A 19920-nucleotide genomic window follows, 5' to 3' on the forward strand; every position below is an offset into this window, starting at 1 on the left:
TAACTCGTGTTTTCCTTTTGCGTTCGTCACTTCCCTTTCTTGAAGTCTTAATAACACTGCTATCGTAGCAATGATCTTTATGTTAAAAGTATATTTGGAACGTGTTTAACCAGTTCTATCATATATATGTGATAATGACTGGCACCAATATTGTCCTTTAGGAAATAATACAATGTGATAATAGCGCCCCTCATTTTTTCCTAATTTCTTATTTTCGACTTGTATTTTGGCTTGTGTACTGTCTTGGCGACTTTCGACTTAGTCATATTTTTGTATTTATTGATGTCAGTAAGAAGGCGACAACACGCATACCAACTCGAAAAGTAGAAATTAGGAAATTAACACACCACGCTATTAGCGACCTATCATTTTGGCTTGCTGTCGTACTGTCTACTTTCGTCTCGGAAGTTGTTGTAGTCTCAATTTTCCAGGTCGCATTTGAATACGTGCACTTTCATTTTTTTCCGTCAAAATGGATAATAATTTTTGTATAAAAAAATTGTTCATATTTTTTTTCCCGCCAAATGGAATATTTTATCTGCCAAAACTGTGTTTTCCTTTGCCGTTGGTCACTTCCCTTTCTTGAAGTCTTAATAACACAGCTATCACAGCAATGATCTCTGTGTTAAAATTATATCTGGAACATGTTTAACCAGTTCTATCGCATATGTGACAATGACTGGCACCAATATTGTCCTTTAATTTCCTAATGACTGGCACCAATATTGTCCTTTAATTTCCTATTTTTGAGTTCATTTTGGCTTGTATAGCGTGTTGTCGCCTCACATTTTGTCGTTACTTCTACTTTTCGAACTTTCGTGTTTTGAAGAGGCGAAAAGTAGAAATTATGAATGGTACCGGTAGTTATAGGCTTCGATACTTTAGCCTTTAGAACATTAATTGGGTGATAACTTTAGCCTTGAGAACATCTACACACAATGGTGGACAACAAATGAAAATACATGTATACGATTTTGATGTGGGCATATAAAAATCGAGCTCTCCCTAACAAGAGAGCATTGGTGAGCATTTACTAAACATTGTATTATTGTATAAGGCATAAGTCCCTTTTCAAAAAATTTCAAACTCAGAACTGATGACTGTTAGAGTGTTTACAAGTACATGTATTTGCCAAGAGAAGCAGTATGTGTAGCTCTGAAATAAGGTCCCCCCTTTAAACTTGCTGAACAATCCTAGCAAGTTTGAATAACATGTAGGACTGTACGAGCTTACTATGAATCAGGAACCAAGCAGGACATCATTGCAGCCATCTTGGACAGGTGGCGACATATCAAAAATCTTAGTCTGTCAATCAATGTGTAATTGTCCAAAGAACAGGAATGCCACATTTCAGTGTATTATAGGTTTCATTTCAAGAGTGTTGCCCCAAGAACAAGATTACTAAGTGTAATGTAACTGGTTCCTTAATTTTTGACCTATAGGCCTACAGTGTTTACAAGAATTGTGGACCGACAGACGTGTGATGACAACAAATATTCCCACATAAAATGTGGGCATATATGCTATTTCTGTGGACTGGGATTGACTACTGAGCCCATGCAATGGGAAACCAGTTACAAATGTATACAAATATAAACAATCAATCAATACTAAATATTACATAATAGATATTTATTTACTGATTTTGAGACTGCTCAAAATGAAAAATTAATTTACAAGTATATTTCACATATATGGCCTAGCTACCAAGGCTACACAACAAATAATTCTGGGCAGGGCTCTCGCTTCAGTCATATTGCCAGTCATAACAGACTAGAAATGAAATCACTTCTGTAATCAATTAACTACCAGTCAATCAATTTACATGTCATAAAATCAGGTATTCCTAATAATTTATCTGGATATAAAATGCAATAAATACAGTTACATTGGTAGTTTCCCCATTAAAAACTCTTAAAATTTGTTTTATACTTGAAGGAATTAACCTTTTACTGCTTGTTTTATATGAACTTGATATTACAAAGTTAGCACCTTTCTGGTAAGAGACCCTTGTTTTACATTTCAATAAATATCAGTTCACAATTCAATTATATATCAAACACAAAGTCCATCAGTGTTTATTACTGAATTTACTACTTTAAATATTTAAAAGATGGTGTTTACAGCATAAGTCAAAGAATACATAAAGAGAATCTTTTTTAAATATTCTGCGATACATCTTAAGGACTTGTAAGGATTCGCTCTTGATCCTTTGTATATTAGCTGCATCTTATAAGTAGCTTGTGTGTCAGTCAAAATGTGACGCTGACATATCCCAGCATACTGTCACTTGCATGTTGTATCTACAACATATCATATATCGTTCTCATCCGTTTGGGTCTTCCTACAAACAGTGAACAAATTCACCCAAATTGGCCAAATTATGCAGGTTGGTCGATAACGTCATGATTGTGCTGTGACGTCATCAACCGTGACGTCCTCGTATGAAACGTCAACGCCAGTTGACGGCACATATTCTAGATCGCATATATACAAAGTTTCATTCCACTAGGACAAACGAGCTCTTAGATTCGATTGAATGCAAATTGTCAAAATTGAGGCAATTTCACAAGATGTCCCTAAACTTTTGTTATAGATTGTACATGTAATATTATGTAACATGAAAGATACGCTGGTGTTATAAACCACATATTCTCATGTATGGAAGAAAAGTGAGAAAGTTTATATTTATGGTAAAATTTTATTTTGAAATTGAACAGAATACCAAATTTAAGCCTGTTTTCCACTAGGCGAATTTTTTCGAATACAGGCATGCGCAGTATAATTTCAGGCGGCGCCACACTTTTCGATGACTCTTTTCTCTGCGAAAAAGTGAGTTCGACCAGTTTCTACTTTCCAGCCTTGGAAAAAGGAGCAAGCCAATTAGAATTCCGTAAACTCTCACGTGGTAATACAACTCACGAGGCCAAGGCCACCCCATTCTCGTTTCTTCCCGCAAACAAAATGGCTGAACTGAACATTTTTCTCCTAAACCAAATGATGAAGAATGGAAATTTGAATCTTTCTAATCTGGCTAGCATAGAAACCCTTAATCAATCTTACCTTTAACAAGAGTAAATATCTCAGATTAAAAGCAGAAGCCATTGTGGAAGTTCAGGAAGGAAACCTTTCACGCCAATTCTACTATGAAACAAAGAATGATCGAAACAGTTGCTTGGGTAGTGGAAAATACAAGCGCGATTTCTCAAAATCTTTCGCGACGAAAAAATTCGCCTAGTGGAAAACAGGCTTTAATGGTACGGGTTTAAGGATTATTTATTCTTCAGTTTGAGAGTATATTAAAATCTCTGGTTTAGAAAGTAGATAGCTAAATTTTATATAGTTTATAATTTTTTGTTGAATAACATGGTATAACAAATGGTGATTTTGTAATCAGTAAATAAACAATAGATACAAATTAACACTGATGATTGGTCAATTTTTAGGCATAATTAGAAATGCTGATGTTCCACTTCTGGATATATTTTTATTATTTCAAAATATTTTGGATATATCCTGTCTAGTATAATTTGATTTTCTACACCATGACAGAGACACAAAATGTAAACATTGGCCAGTCATTAATGGGAAAAAAGAATATGGAAGACGGATGAGAGACAACAGGAATAAAAACCTTTAATTAACCCCTTGGATATGTGGCAAAAAAACCCTCAACAATAAAACGCAAATAATGATTAATAAACTCTATAGTTTGTTAACAAAATCATCAATTATATAAGCTGCCACTGGAGCCAGGCATCTATTTACACCCAACAACAGCTATAATCCTTATAACAGACTTCCGGTACATGGTTTAATTAATTTCATACACGGTTATTCCTCTGTTAAATAGCAAAAACCCAGGTGAGCGTAATTAATTATCATCAGTGTTTATCAATAAATTCACAATGGCAAAAGGGATATGGCCATATAATTAGTATTGGGCAATTGCATATATAATATACAATTAAATTTAGAAATGATCAGATGATAACCTTGACCTATATCAGGTGCTTGATCTGTAAATAGAATTAGATGGACAGACTGAAGCAACAACAAAAACATACACCCAGATATAAATGTGGATACATACAATTATAAATAAAGATAAATGAATAAAATACATAAGTTAAGGTATATTGTAAGTATAATATGTAAGTAAAATAAAATTTTCAATATCCATCATTATTAAAAGATATGTCATACTCCTTGTACTTTCTCTCCAAAATCTTGGCAGTAATTGCATGTTCAGCTCTTCCAAATCCCTGAAATGAGGAAATTAAAAGATAAATTATAATTTTCTTTAATTAAAACTCATTATGGCATATTACCTTTAGGTTAATTGCAGTAATCTTACCAGGAACAACAGAAAGCAGGATAGCAGCAATATTAATTATCAACGCGACTAAATTGTGCTATCAAGAAACATTTAAGGACATGCAAGCAAGTTTCACAACACACTATACTGTTTTAAGAAACAAGATTAAGCAATCATATGTCAAACATTTTACCTAATATATTTTGTTCATAGACAGAAGAATTTGTACTTTTAAATGAGTCCTGCCTTTTGTAGACAAATATATGGATATAGGATTATCTATTCTTTAAGAAGACACAAATTCACTCAGAAATAAACATAAACTTGATTCTGTGTATATGTACATCCAATTCAATTATTAAATTCCATTGCAACAGTTGAACAAATTCAAATTCCTCTTAGATTTCATAGATATACAGCATCATACCAGGATTCTTTAGAATCAGATTTTCAATATAGACTATGGTGGCCTATGGTCGCAATAGCGTTTTTGGGTTATTTTTTGTATTTTATTTAAAGTAATAAAGATAGGTTGCCAGGCAACGAAACATACGCCCACAGCAGCTAAGTCGTCCGAGCAGTCCACAAGAGTTAGATGCATATTTATGGTTTTATAGGTAATAGAAGCATTTACAAATCACTAAAAATTGGTGAATAGTGCCAGCCCATTAAGTACCCGGTAGTTATCAGATTTTAAAAGATAGGTTTGAGGCTGTTTATAATAATTCTTTTGATCAAAATGCTAATTCTTTCCATTTGTAATATTTAATATCAAAAAAAAATATGTCACTAGAACTGCGATGCAGTAATGACGGGTTCACCGGTGCCACGTTACCCTTGTGGTATCTGCATGATGGTATGGGTTCATTCTATTTGTTGATTGGAATCAAATATCATAATCTTAAAAACATTACAAATCAGACTCATCTGAATAAAATATCTGTTTTGAAGGCTAAAAATACAGTTTTTGCCAAAATGACATTACTTCCGGTAATACTGAAAATGTTAAATTAACACTATGAAATCATAAATGGCATAAGGCATCATATGGTGAAAATTTTATGAAAAACGAATAATAACTGACACTTTTATAGACCAAACACCTTGAAAAGTGACTTGTAGAAAATCGTCTATTTTTCTGCAACAGTATAAGTTAGAAACCACTTTGTGGTATCTGTGTGATCGTATGGGTTCATTCTATTTGTTGATTGGAACCAAATATCATAATTTTAAACATTTACTCTTCAAAAAAGTAGGGGATATTGAAATGCAAATACCTATGCAGGTTGAGATATGATAAATAGTCATGGCCATTTGACATGCTTTGAGAGTATGTTCATAGATGAAGAACTTATCGCCCCAACAGAACCACTGAGTTGCACATGCGACATGCAATTTCGCCATACACGTGGGAGGGATTCATTGTCAAATTTGACACTTCAAGGAAGAGTTGATGAAAACTGCCGCGTGCTGGTTGATCTATCCATGTTTGCTTTCCTATCCGTTCTTGCATAACATTTACTGTTTAGCATATCCTTGCTTTAGTATGTTATGTTTAATTTGATCGGGAGACTGGTTCGTCGAAGTCAACCGACAACACTTGGCCGTGGCACTGCAAGAGGAGTGGGTCAGATTGCCCCAAATCGTGATTGGACGGTTGATTAGGAGCATGCCACGACGAATTGCTGAATGTCTGAGGATTGGTGGAGCAATTACTCATTATTAAGAGAAAAATCAAAGATAGGATGCCAGGCAACGAAACCTACTCCCACAACAGCTAAATCGTCCGGACAGTCAACAAGAGTTGTTGCATATTTTTACTTTTTTCGGTAATGAAACATTTATAATACACTAAAATCTGATTAAGAGCAACAACTCATGAAGTATTTTATCAGAAAACCATTAGAATTTGTTTGTTTTTATAAAGTTCTGCCCAATGCTAACGTTTTGTATGCAAAACTTTTAATACCATGGATATAGCTGTTCAAGACATAAAAATTCATTGAAAATTCATTCGTCTCAAGATCTTAAAATCTGTGTATCAATCTGAAGTCAATTGGATGATAACTTTAGCCTTTAGAGCGTCACAAAGTGATCAAGGGCCATAAATTTGGCAGTAATTATCGGAAATCGTTGAAAATCAATAGGATTCTTTGTCTCGTGACCTTAAAAACTGTGTATAAATTTAAAGTCAATCGGATATTAACTTTGGCCTCTAGAGCGTCGGGGGGGGGGGGGGGGGATGGCTGAATGGTTAGCGTGCGCGCGCGCGCGCTGTATCATAAAGTCTGTCATTGAGTCGACTGGCGTGGTTTCGAATCCCCGGTTGTACATGACAAGGAGTAGGGTCGCCTGTCCAACCTCGTGGGTTTTCTCCAGGCCCTCCGGTTTCCTTCCACTGCTAAAGACCCCTACACGCAAGCGAATTATTGAAATAAAATTACACCATATGTTAGTCCCGTATAAATTTAAAGTTTAATCGGATATTAACTTAGGCCTCTAGAGCGTCCACAAGATTTTTCAAAGTGATCAAGGGCCATAACTTTGGCAGTAATAATCGGAAATCGCTGAAAATCAATAGGCTTCTTCGTCTCAAGACCTTAAACACGGTGTATAAATTTAAAGTCAATCGGATATTAACTTTGGCCTTTAGAGCGTCCACAAGATTTTTCAAAGTGATCAAGGGCCATAACTCTGGCAATAATTATCGGAAATCGCTGAAAATTAATAGGCGTCTTCGTCTCATGACCTTAAACACAGTGTATAAATTTTAGGTCAATCGGATATTAACTTTGGCCTCTAGAGCGTCCACAAGATTTTTCAAAGTGATCAAGGGCCATAACTCTGGCAATAATTATCGGAAATCGCTGAAAATCAATAGGCTTCTTTGTCTCAAGACCTCTAGAGCGTCCACAAGCAATTGTGTAAAAGTGATGCATGCAAAATTGCCTATTTCTCGGCAGCTGCTCATATTACAAATTAATTTTCGCATACATTCTCTTTGTATGGATTATTGCTACGAGTTTATGAAAGTTACAAAGAAATATTTTAAAATATGAAGACGCCGAATGGGTTGTAAATAGTTTAATTTTACACCTTTTTTTCACCTTTTAATCGAAATTTCTCGAAAATGAAATTGAAATTTAAAAATCTGAGCTCAAGAATCTGTGCGCCTTCAGAGGGCACACCCTTTTAGTTATATCAGATTTTGAAAAAATAATATTTGCTTTCAAAATTGTAGTTTTTGGTAAAATTACATCACTTCCGGTACCGACAGGAAACTATCGGTAACATAAAAGATAGGTTGCCAGGCAACGAAACATACGCCCACAGCGGCTAAATCGTACGAGCGGTTGACAATGGTTGTGGAATATTTATTCCTTTGTAGGTAATTGGGGGCCTTTACAGGACAGTTTTTCACCCTTGTTAATTAACACAGCGTATTTACAGTTTTAACGCGGTAATACCGAGTAATAGTCGGAAAATTAATTTTCTTTCGATACACGTACAAATAATAACCATGACTGAGAATTCTATGGTGGCTGTGCACAGATTCACCCTTTAGCAGTTCTCAGTGGTAATAAATACAGGTTATTGAATGGACTGAAGCTACATGTAAAATCACAAATACGTCGACCTCTCTTTTCAAAATTTGTAATTATTACTACTGACAATTAACAATAAGAGTCATATTGTCCACACGACTACAGCAAGGTAACAGTTTGTTGTTAAAGGGGCGTCTACGTTCTGTCAATCGGTTTCTTTTGATGTTACGTGTCAATTCTCATTATGGAACTTTGATTGACAGTATGCATCCACCAGACTCTTTGGTGCCGAAATGAAAAAGTCAGCAAGGTATGTATTATCGACTGATACGTGTCTATGGTATTCAGCAATCGTTCAAGCAGAAAATGAACCAAAAATGTTTTACAATCAACAATGCTGATTGTTTGTTAGCCATTTTCTAACATTTCTTCCAAGTTGAAACTATATGCTTCACGATTTTTGCACGAAGCTAAAATTATTGTCACAGGTAAATGCCAAAATTTCTAACAAAGACATTAATTCCAAAGAGCTATTTCTGCCTAGAAAGTATGGCACCACGAACTCAGTAAAATTTTATGATTGCCGTCGCCATTCAGTCTGAAGAACAGTTCCGTTCGACTTTTTAATTCCACTTTACTTGTTGTTCTGTAACCCCTAATCTAAAACAAAGTTAAACAAAGATAGGATGATAACTTTTGGGATTAGAGCGTTCACAAGGTTAATCAAAGTGAAACAAGGGCCAAACTCTAGAAGTAATAAACGGAAATGGGTGAAATTCAATAGGCGTCTTCGCTTCCCTAATTCAAATACATGTATTGCATATAAATTTCACAAAGATCGGATGTTAACTTTTGGCATTAGAGCATTCACAAGGTTCAACAAAGTGAAACAAGGGCTATAACTCTAGACGTTTTTAATGGAAATCATTGAAATTAAATAGGCTTCTTCGTTTCACTAATTTAAATAATGCATATCAATTTCAGAAAGATAGGATGATAACTTTTGGGGTTAGAGCGTTCACAAGGTTGAACAAAGTGAAACAAGGGCCATAACTCTAGAAGTAATAAACAGAAATTGCTGAAATTCAATAGGCCTCTTCATTTCCCTAATTTAAATATTTCATATAAATTTCACATAGATCGGATGATAACTTTGCTGAAATTCTATAGGCCTCTTCGTTTCCCTAATTTAAATATTTCATATAAATTTCACAAAGATCTGATATTAACTTTTGGCATTAGAGCGTTCACAAGGTTCAACAAAGTGAAACAACGTCCATAACTCTAGACATTAGAAAAGGAAATTATTGAAATTAAATAGGCTTCTTCGTTTCACTAATTTAAATAATGCATATAAATTTCAGAAAAATAGGATGATAACTTTTTGGGTTAGAGCGTTCACAAGGTTAAACAAAGTGAAACAAGGGCCATAACTCTAGAAGTAATAAACGGAAATTGGTGAAATTCAATAGGATTCTTCGTTTCCCTAATTTAAATATTGCATATAAATTTCACATAGATCGGATGATAACTTTTGGCATTAGAGCGTTCACAAGGTTCAACAAAGTGAAACAGGGGCCATAACTCTAGACGTTATAAACGGAAATTAAATAGGATTCTTCATCTCACTAATGTAAGCAACATATATCAATTTTAAAACAATTGGATGATAACTTTTGGCGTTAGAGCGTTCACAAGAAATTGTGGAGGATGGACGGACGGGGGCGACGGCAATATACGTCCACATTTCTATGTGGGCGTATAAAAACTAAAACAAGGGTCGTAACTTGTGAACACTCTACAGACTACATTTATCGTCTGATTGTTTTGAAATTGATATATTTTGTTTGCATTAGTGAGATGAAGAATCCTATTTAATTTCAATAACTTCCGTTAATTTCTTCTGGAGTTATGGCCCTTGTTTCACTTTGTTGCACCTTGTGAACGCTCTAACGACAAAATGCATCATTTAAATTAGTAAAACAAAGTAACCTATTGAATTTTAGCAATTTCCGTTAATATTGTCTAGAGTTGTGCCCCTTGTTCCACTTTGTTGAATCTTGTGAACGCTCTAACCCCCAAAATTATCATCCTATCTGTTTTAAATTGATATGCATTATTTAAATTAGTGCAACGAAGAAGCCTATTGAATTTCAGCAATTTCCATTAATTACACCGTAAGTTATGGCCCTTGTTTCACTTTGTTGTACCTTGTGAATGCTCTAACGACAAAAGTTATTATCCGATCAGTATGAAATTTATATGTATCGTTTAAATTAGAAAAACGAACAAACCTATTGAGTTTCAGCAAATTTCCGTTGATTACATCTATAGTTATGGCCCTTGTTTAGCTTTGTTGAATCTTGTGAACGCTTGAACGACAAAAGTTATCACCTAATCTGTATGAAATTCATATGCAAAATTTAAATTAGTGAAATGAAGAAGCCTATTGAATGTCAGCAATTTCCGTCAATTACTTCTAGCGTTATGTCCCATTTTTTACTTTGTTGAACCTTGTGAACGTTCGAACGACAAAAGTTCGGACGATTTAGCCGCTGTGGGCGTATGTTTCGTTGCCTGGCAACCTATCTTTAGAACCTTGTGAACCCTCAAACGACGAAAATTATAATGTCATCTGTATGAAATAGTCTATTAGATTCCCCTAATTACCTACAAAAGAATAAATATGCGACAACCCTTGTTGACTGCGCGAACGATTTAGCTGCTGTGGGCGTATGTTTTGTTGCCTGGCAACCTATCTTTCTACTTTTAGTTTGCTTATATCTCAGCAACTACTTGTCACATGGTTACAGGGTCTTCGGTTTTACTGGGAAAGTGAAGGTGACTTTGAGGATAAAGCTATACTATTCAAAAAAAGTAGGGGATATTTGATTTTGGGGGCATAATACTAAAATATGCAAATGACTACGAAAAAAGTCACTATAGAACCTAACAGAAGAAACATTTCCAGTTACATGTGACGCCCAAACGCACCAATAGCTACCGCATGGAATGCAGGTGATGCTTGGGATCATCATGGGGGTCCAACCCATGATTTGCTCGACTCTGACTTTGAATGTTACAGTCATTGTGACATTGAATTCCAGGGTGGAAACATCAGTTTAATTGTTTTAGTGACCAGAAAACAAATTTTGATATGCGTCGGCTTACCCAAAATGAAAGGTTACGTGCCCTTGGCATGCTACAGATCGGCACACCACAGGCGGTTGTGGCGCGGACGATGATTGTTTCTCAGTCTGTCATAAGCAGGCTATGGTCCAGATACCGTGATACACAATCTGTACAGGACAGACCACGCTCAGGTCGACCAAGGGCGACAACTCAAGCCCAGGATCGATTTATCCGTACCTTGGCCTTGAGAAATCGTGTCATCACAGCAAATCAGATCAGCGCTCGTCTTCAAACAGACACTGGTGTGAGAGTGAGTGGCCAGACGATTCGGAATCGACTGCATAGGGGTCACCTTCGCGCCCGACGTCCTCGCGTGATCCCTTGTTTGAGAGATCATCACATTCAGGCAAGACGTCGTTGGTGTAGGGATCGTCAACACTGGGATAATCGACGCTGGAGCAATGTGATGTTTTCAGATGAGTCAAGGTTCACTGTTGATTTTTTGGACAGACGTAGGAGGGTGTGGCGTCGTCGAAACGAGCGCTTCCAAGACGTTAACGTCATCAGACATGATCGATTTGGGGGTGGTTCTGTTATGGTGTGGGGAGGCATCACTGTTGCTGGAAGAACGGCTTTACATGTTGTTGCAGGGCGTGTTACAGGCCAGTACTACCGGGACAACATCTTGGCAGTCCATGTTGTGCTGTTCGCACGACGTCATGGCCGCCGTTTCATCTTCCAGGATGACAACGCAAGATGTCACAGGGCCAGGATCGTTACAGGTTACCTCCAACAACAGAACATCACCACATTACCTTGGCCAGCACTGAGTCCCGACCTCTACCCCATCGAGCATGTCTGGGACATGCTTGGACAGAGGTTACGTCAACGTCAACAACGTCCTGCCAATGTCCAAGAACTTGCTGCTGCGTTGCAACAGGAATGGGACAATCTGGACCAAAATGACCTTAGACGTCTCATTAGGAGTATGCCACGTCGGATCAATGCTTGTTTGGCAAACAGAGGAGGATTTACCCGTTACTGACTTGGTTGTGATGCTGTGGTAACTTTGCTGTTTGACCCCGGGTATCATTTTACCCTTATAATGGTCAGTCTGTGCCTTACTTAGTCTAACGATCATTTGGAATAAATCGATGAATGTGAACTTCATTTCATTTTGTCATTTGTTTCTTCGTCAGTTTCATTAGGTGACTTTAATAACACTTAAAAATCAAATATCCCCTACTTTTTTTGAATAGTATATTTTGAACGTTCTGCGACAATGGGAAATGCCCGAAATCCCCGAAGTTGTCGTTTTCAAAAATATTGCCTTAATTTTAACAATAATCGTTGGATTTTAACTTTCAATACATTTTGGCATAGTCTGAGACAGGGCACACTACTTTTGATTATTGATTTTCTGCAAATCTTCGTAGATATAAGGCGCCAAATTTAGAAAATTTAAATTTGTACCAAAAAACTTTTTATCTATGAATATTTTTTGATGGTATTTTAGACAGGATTAAAGAGTCATTATACTTGCGCAAAAATGTGAAAACATTTGGGTTCAGTAATTTACGTAAGCCGCCATTGGCTAATTTAGATTAATTATTTACTGTTTGATTTGTATAAAACAAAGTTCATATGCTCTGTGGTCTCAATTGTCATCTTTATACTACCACATAGAAATGTGGACGTATATATTGCCGTCGCCCCCGTCCGTCCGCACGCCTGTCCGTCTGTCGTCCACAATTTCTTGTGAACGCTCTAGCGCCAAAAGTTATCATCCAATTGTTTTAAAATTGATATATGTTGTTTACATTAGTGAGATGAAGAAGCCTATTTAATTTCAATAATTTCTGTTTATAACGTCTAGAGTTATGGCCCTTGTTTCACTTTGTTGAACCTTGTGAACGCTCTAATGCCAAAAGTTAACATCCGATCTTTGTGAAATTTATATGCAATATTTAAATTGGGGAAACGAAGAATCCCATTGAATTTCAGCAATTTCCGTTTATTACTTTTAGAGTTATGGCCCTTGTTTCACTTTGTTTAACCTTGTGAACGCTCTAACCCCAGAAATTATCATCCTATCTTTCTGAAATTTATATGCATTATTTAGATTAGTGAAACGAAGAAGCCTATTGAATTTCAGCAATTTCTGTGTATTACGTCTAGAGTTATGGCCCTTGTTTCACTTATTGAACACTCTAATACCAAAAGTTATCATCCGATCTTTCTGAAATTTATATGCATTACTTAAATAAGTGAAACGAAGAAGCTTATTGAATTCAGCAATTTCTGTTTATTACATCTTAGAGTTATGGCCCTTGTTTCACTTTATTGAACTTTGTGAAGGCTCTAACATCAAAAGTTATCTGCCGATCTGTATGAAATTTAGATGCATCATTTAAATTAGTAAAGAGAAGAATCCTATTGAATTTCAGAAATTTCCGTTTATTACTTCTAGAGTAATTGCGCTTGTTTAACTTTGTTCAACCTTGTTAATGCTCGATTGATGAAAGTTATCATTTGATATGTATGAAATTTATATGCATCATTTAAATTTGTGAAACGAAAAAGCCTGTCAAATTTCAACAATTTTTGTAGATTACTTCCAGAGTTGAGACCCTTGTTTCAATTTGTAGAACTTTGTGAACCCTCAAACGGCAAAAATTATAATCTGATCTGTATGGAACTGTAATATATTAGATGAGATCGAAAGAGCATTTTAGATTAGGGGTTACAGAACAACAAGTAAAGTGGAATTAAAAAGTCGAATGAAACTGAATGGCGACGCCAATCATAAAATTTTACTGAGTTCGTGGTGCCATACTTTCTAGGCAGAAATAGCTCTTTGGAATTAATGTTTTCTTAGAAATTTTGGCATTTACCTGTGACAATAATTTTAGCTTCGTGCAAAAATCGTGAAGCATATAGTTTCAACTTGGAAGAAATGTTAGAAAATGGCTAACAAACAATCAGCATTGTTGATTGTAAAACATTCTTGGTTCATTTTCTGCTTGAACGATTGCTGAATACCATGGACACATATCAGTCGATAATACATACCTTGCTGACTTTTTCATTTCGGCACCAAAGAGTCTGGTGGATGCATACTGTCAATCAAAGTTCCATAATGAGAATTAACACGTAACATCAAAAGAAACCGATTGACAGAACGTAGACGCCCCTTTAACAACAAACTGTTACCTTGCTGTAGTCGTGTGGACAATATGACTCTTATTGTTAATTGTCATTAGTAATAATTACAAATTTTGAAAAGAGAGGTCGACGTATTTGTGATTTTACATGTAGCTTCAGTCCATTCAATAACCTGTATTTATTACCACTGAGAACTGCTAAAGGGTGAATCTGTGCACAGCCACCATAGAATTCTCAGTCATGGTTATTATTTGTACGGGTATCGAAAGAAAATTAATTTTCCGACTATTACTCGGTATTACCGCGTTAAAACTGTAAATAAGGTGTGTTAATTAACGAGGGTGAAAAACTGTCTGAGAGGTGAATTAATTAACTCTAGGGGTGAAAAACTGTGCGACAGTGCGTTTTCAGTAGAGGTGTGTTAATTAACCGACCGGTAAAAAATGAATGTCAATGTTGTGTATTGTTTAATTGGCATGTTTTCTCGCTAGTTGCGATAACTGCATTAAACGGAGTATAATCAAGGACCAACAAGCTTTATCTGACACGTACGTGTTAAATCAAAATTTGGGAAGTAAAACTGTTTTACGCAGGTCTTTGTATAATTAAAGACAGGTCTTTAGACAGGCGTGTGTGCTTGCTATGATCTACGTTTCTGTTATGTGTCTTTTGTATTGCGTATCATATATATAAAGTTGAATTTAATGAAATAAAAATACGGACCTTAATCTATCGTATACGGAAAGGCGAATGTAATGTCGTCATTTATAAATACCCAGCAGTCAGCGCCCAATTTGAATATCCACGGAAATATAGAGAGTAAACCCAGCAAAAACAACAGAAATATATTTCTGCTTTATTACTAAAAAGACGCGCACTCACAGTTTGACAGTTATCAAATTTATAAAAACGTGCCACGTTGCGTAAATTGTGCATCTTACCTTCAATAGCAATATCCATAAAACAGAAATCTCCATATTGATAAATAATACGGCACAACCAACCGAACAGTGGTAATTTCCACACAAATGATATATTTAAACTAAAATTACTTTAGCTTTTCACTAAATTTACATGGCATACAATCCAACGATCCTCATTCCAGAACTTGTAATTTATAATAGCCGCTTTGATGCAATTACAGAATTGTCCCGTGATCTAACATATCAAAAAAGCACATACACCCGATATGACACGTAATCATTTTTCGAGACTTTGTAGATTGGACTTCCTTGTTGTGTTTTCTTCGTGATCCTAATATATAAAACTACAGGTTAAATGATTTCTTCAACTTTAGTATTAAGCTGGATTGGCTTCAAAGGTCCCTCGTTCTCAATAAATGATAGCTGCTCGGAATACCTGGGTGAGCTCTGATCAGTCTCACTCAACACCATCTTTTATAACCCCCTAATTTCTGCACGGCCTAGACTGACCTTGACTTTAATTTCCATCCCAAATATGGACCAGGGGGAGAACATTACCTTATTTGGTCTACCAACCATATGTCATGCATGAACAGATAGAATTTGATGGATATTTTGACAATGGTTAGGATTTTACCAAAATATCACTGTTTTTTTTTTACATATAAACATGTCGTTCGCTTTTATTAGTACGTGGGATTTGACTCTATAGAAAGAGTTAACCAACAATTTTTCAAAGACCCAATATTGTCTTAAGGACCAAAGTTTTACAACTGGTCTTCTATTCTTTCGACTAAACCTGGCGTGTATACTGCGTACCATATAGTCACGCCACTTATAGATAAAGTTGTATTTAATAAAATAAAAATATTGACCTTAATATATCGCACGAAATGCAATGTTGTCATTTGTAAATATCGAACAAGTAGACCCCAATTTAAATATCCCTGTGTATATAGCGAATAAGCCAAATTTGCCATATGTAAATATACATGTACTGTCTTCTTATTCTTACGACTGGCACCTGAAATAACCCAGCCACATCCGAAAGCAATATCAGGTTTATTTTATAATCATTTTAGACATTGTTTCATTTGATTAAACGCGCAAGTTCACATATTGACCTTTGATTGATGGTATGCATTGAAGGCCGAGCCGTTGGCGCCGAAATGAAAAATTAAAATCAGCATGGTATTGTATCTGTCCCGTGGATTCAGTGAAGATTTTAAAGTTCCATAAACTTATAATTACTGAACGATGGATCAGCTCCCAATAGAACTAGACGATATAATTACTTGGGATATGATGTGAACCTGGGCTCGAAATTCGTTTTTTCGATCAAAGGCCAAAGTGCAACCTTGATCCAAGGCCAAAAATTGAAAATCCAAGGCCAATTTTTATGTCATGAATTATGATATTATCAGCTTATTTAGAAGGTTTTAATATGTCGATCATATGTAAATCTGTTTATTGTAGATATTGTTTCTCAGTCAAAATGTTGTTACAGGCCTGCCTATAACATCACGTTCAATATTTTTATTACTTTTACAAAAATAATGCATCCTTACAGTTATTGAGTTAAGGGAGAAAATTCTTATCGTACCGTTTTTAGTACAATTTTTTTATTCTAAAAAATATTAAAAAAATCGGCGAGTTGAAAGTATTGCTATATATCAGCGGTAGAGCTGGGTAAAATATCGATAGTATCGATAAGATATGCCAAAAAGCACTATCGAGTACTGGTATCGTTCTCTTCGTCTGTAGTATTTTTCGTGCGTGCGTAGGAGTCGACTCGATGTTTTCTGTGACTTAATCCTTCGTATATATATAATAATACAATAGCCTACATCGGTCACTTTATATTTACTTCAAAGTCTCAATCTCAATTTAGCTTTTTAAAAAAAAATGTTAAAATAAATTCACCCACATTTAAACAATACTTTAGTTTGAAACAATAATCGCCATATCATGGAATTCGCTAAATTGGAGATACCCGGATGTGTAAATAATTCAGGGTTTCTCCCCTTTCAGAATTCGTCTACTCATTATTAAATGACATAGCAATGATGGATGACAAAAACGTTTGTATTTCTTCTTTCGGGATCAAGGCTGTATTTTTTTAAGAATAATAAACAATTTACGAATTCGTGATAACAAGCTCTTTAGGCTATTACATTTTCTTTAGTTTTTGCACACGAATCGACAACGATTTGTCCACCATGTTGGTATTTGTCGCGCTCACGTACGCAATGTTTTGAATCGACTCGTGCTCATTTTATTTTGGTTCCTGCACATACATAGGCCTATCAATGGTATTTCGTCATTCGGAACCAAGGCTACATTATTTAAACAATTTATACGTAATATGAGACAGTTTATTATTAATTAGACGAACAAAAACATTGTATGGTTTGACTTTAAAACACGTAATCCATTCTTCATTAGGCCTACGATCGTGAAAATAAGATTGTTTCGAAACCGATTATCGATAGTAAAAATAACTCTCGATACCCAGCACTAATCGGCGACCATACATGGCCGTGGATAGTTAAAAATCGGCCACGAATCTGCGGCCAAATTCTAAAATTCGAAGGCCGAGGCCGCCGGCAGTGTCGAGCCCTGATGTGAACAGTTAAATAGTTCATCAATAACACCGTCTACATTTCCAATCGTTTTTTAAAATACAATATTAGAGCACTATATCCTGTATATACAGTCAAACTGGGGGAAAGTATTGCCATCTTTTTGTTATGGTTGATTGATCAGAATGTTTGAAAATGTTGACCTCTAGGTGTTGCTTAACAAATGCGGGTTTTTTTTATACTTGATTGGGACCATCATAAAGTAATAAACTAATTAACAAGCTACATGCGGATTATTTATTTCAACCAAAATGTGTATTAGAAGTTGCTATCTGAATTACGGTTGTTAATTTTGTTTATAGATTTATTAAATTTTTGTTTTCGCTAACTTTATTATCGTGCAAACTGAAAAATAAGGTAATTTATGGTTAAAACTTTTTATGGCATGTAATAGAATACATACAAACATGTATAGAAAAATTTACTGCAACCAGTAACAAACTATCTCTTGATACAGGCGTATCTGTTTTATGGAATAATCTACCATTTAGTTTAAGATGTTGTACAGATCTATATTCTTTAAAAAAAAAAACTATTTAAAACACAGTTATTTAAACGGGCTTTTAACCGACGCCACATGTCCATAATCTTCATTTTTTTAAGATTACATCATCACTTTGTAAAGTGTCCCTAAGTAAGTTATACGGAAGTAAAAATAAAATAAAACCAAGTACGAACAATCCAAACCATTAGACAAAATTCGAAGTCCTAAAAAAACGGTATAGGCAAAATAGTGTAATAAGGCAAAATAGTGTAATCAGCATATGGACTGTTCACCGTGTACAAAATACACGACCAACAGTGGTAACAGGTGTCCGGAAGAGTAAGCTTACCCTGCCTGGCGCCACACCTGCCATAGCTGCATCCAAACTATTAGGCGAAATCTCGGTAAAATAGCGCGATTGGCCAATAGACTATCGGTATGCAAAATGCACGTGATGATCAGTGTTAACGATGTAGTACAGACATAATCAGGGAGATTGTATACGCGTCAATTAAATATATCTAGAATAATAGCCGAGAGAGACATGTTATATTTACCAATCAAGTCAATATGACGCCCATAAAACTTTTTAAAGGTTTTAATAAGTTTAGTTCGCAAGTATCCCTGTAGTTGAAGCTTAGATGACAAATGCCTCAATCTACTTAAAAAATCAGAATAAAATGAACAAGCTCTGGCGTAACGAATTAGTTGAGACACAAACACTCCATAAGCTGGTGATATTGGAATGTTACTACTAATAAATGGAAAGTTAACAATCGGAAAGTCAAAGTCATTACGTTTATCGTACAATTTAACACTAAGTTTATGGCAATTGTCAAAATCGAGACGCAGATCCAAGTAGGAAGCGTAATTGTCACTGTCAGTAGTGTTTTTAATTTCGAGCTCATCAGGATATATGAATTCTACATAATCACTAAATTTTGGATTATTCAGTGATAGAACATCATCGATATATCGATAAGTGAAATTAAAATGTCTGACTAATCGTTTATTTGATTTTACGAGTGCCTGTATGTAATCGGCTTCGTAGGAATAGAGAAACAAATCAGCAAGCAAAGGTGCACAGTTGGTGCCCATGGGGATACCGACCACTTGCTGATAAATTTCCCCTCCAAATTCAACAAAGATATTATCAATTAAAAAATCCAACAACTGAATTATCTTGTTGGCGGTGAATTTATTTTTGGAATCACTATGGTTCTTAACAAAATATGTGGAGTTGTAATTAACAATTAAATATTGATATCTAACATTTCCCGATTTAGATGAAGACACTGTGAATAATGTCTTTTAACCGGGCTTTTAATTTACTATGGGGAATTTTAGTGTACAAAGTAGAAAAGTCAAACGTTTGTATAGATGAGATTGAAGCAAGTGATCTAGATTGTAAACCATCAAGTAATTCTTTGGAATTTTTTAATATCCACATTTGATTAAAACCACTACGAGAGTATATTTTATCACAGTATTTTTGAATACCCTCTTTCACTGCCGTTAGTCTAGATGTCAATACTTTTGAAAGTGGTTTTGTGGAAGAACGGGATGAACCTGCTATAAAACGGTGCTTGTAGGGATTTTTATGTAGTTTAGGTATCCAATATAACAAGGGCAGATCTGTATAGGTATCTACACATGGAGTACCAAATGAAGTGAGTACAGATCTGTGATTGGATATAATTTCCGCACTATA

The 19920-nt window shown here is 35.4% G+C and overlaps 1 long non-coding RNA gene across 1 annotated transcript in view; it reads right to left on the bottom strand.

Moving 5' to 3' along the window:
- LOC130013674 (uncharacterized) overlaps positions 1-19920 on the bottom strand; it is a 75821-nt gene that overhangs the window by 9280 nt on the left and 46621 nt on the right. Inside the window, exon 2 of the long non-coding RNA XR_008788890.1 lies at positions 4207-4265. This is a non-coding gene — a long non-coding RNA (uncharacterized LOC130013674). The remainder of the gene's footprint in view (positions 1-4206; positions 4266-19920) is intronic.

Source organism: Patella vulgata, chromosome 1 (genome assembly GCF_932274485.2).
Source record: "Patella vulgata chromosome 1, xgPatVulg1.2, whole genome shotgun sequence".
Classification (NCBI taxonomy): domain Eukaryota; kingdom Metazoa; phylum Mollusca; class Gastropoda; family Patellidae; genus Patella; species Patella vulgata.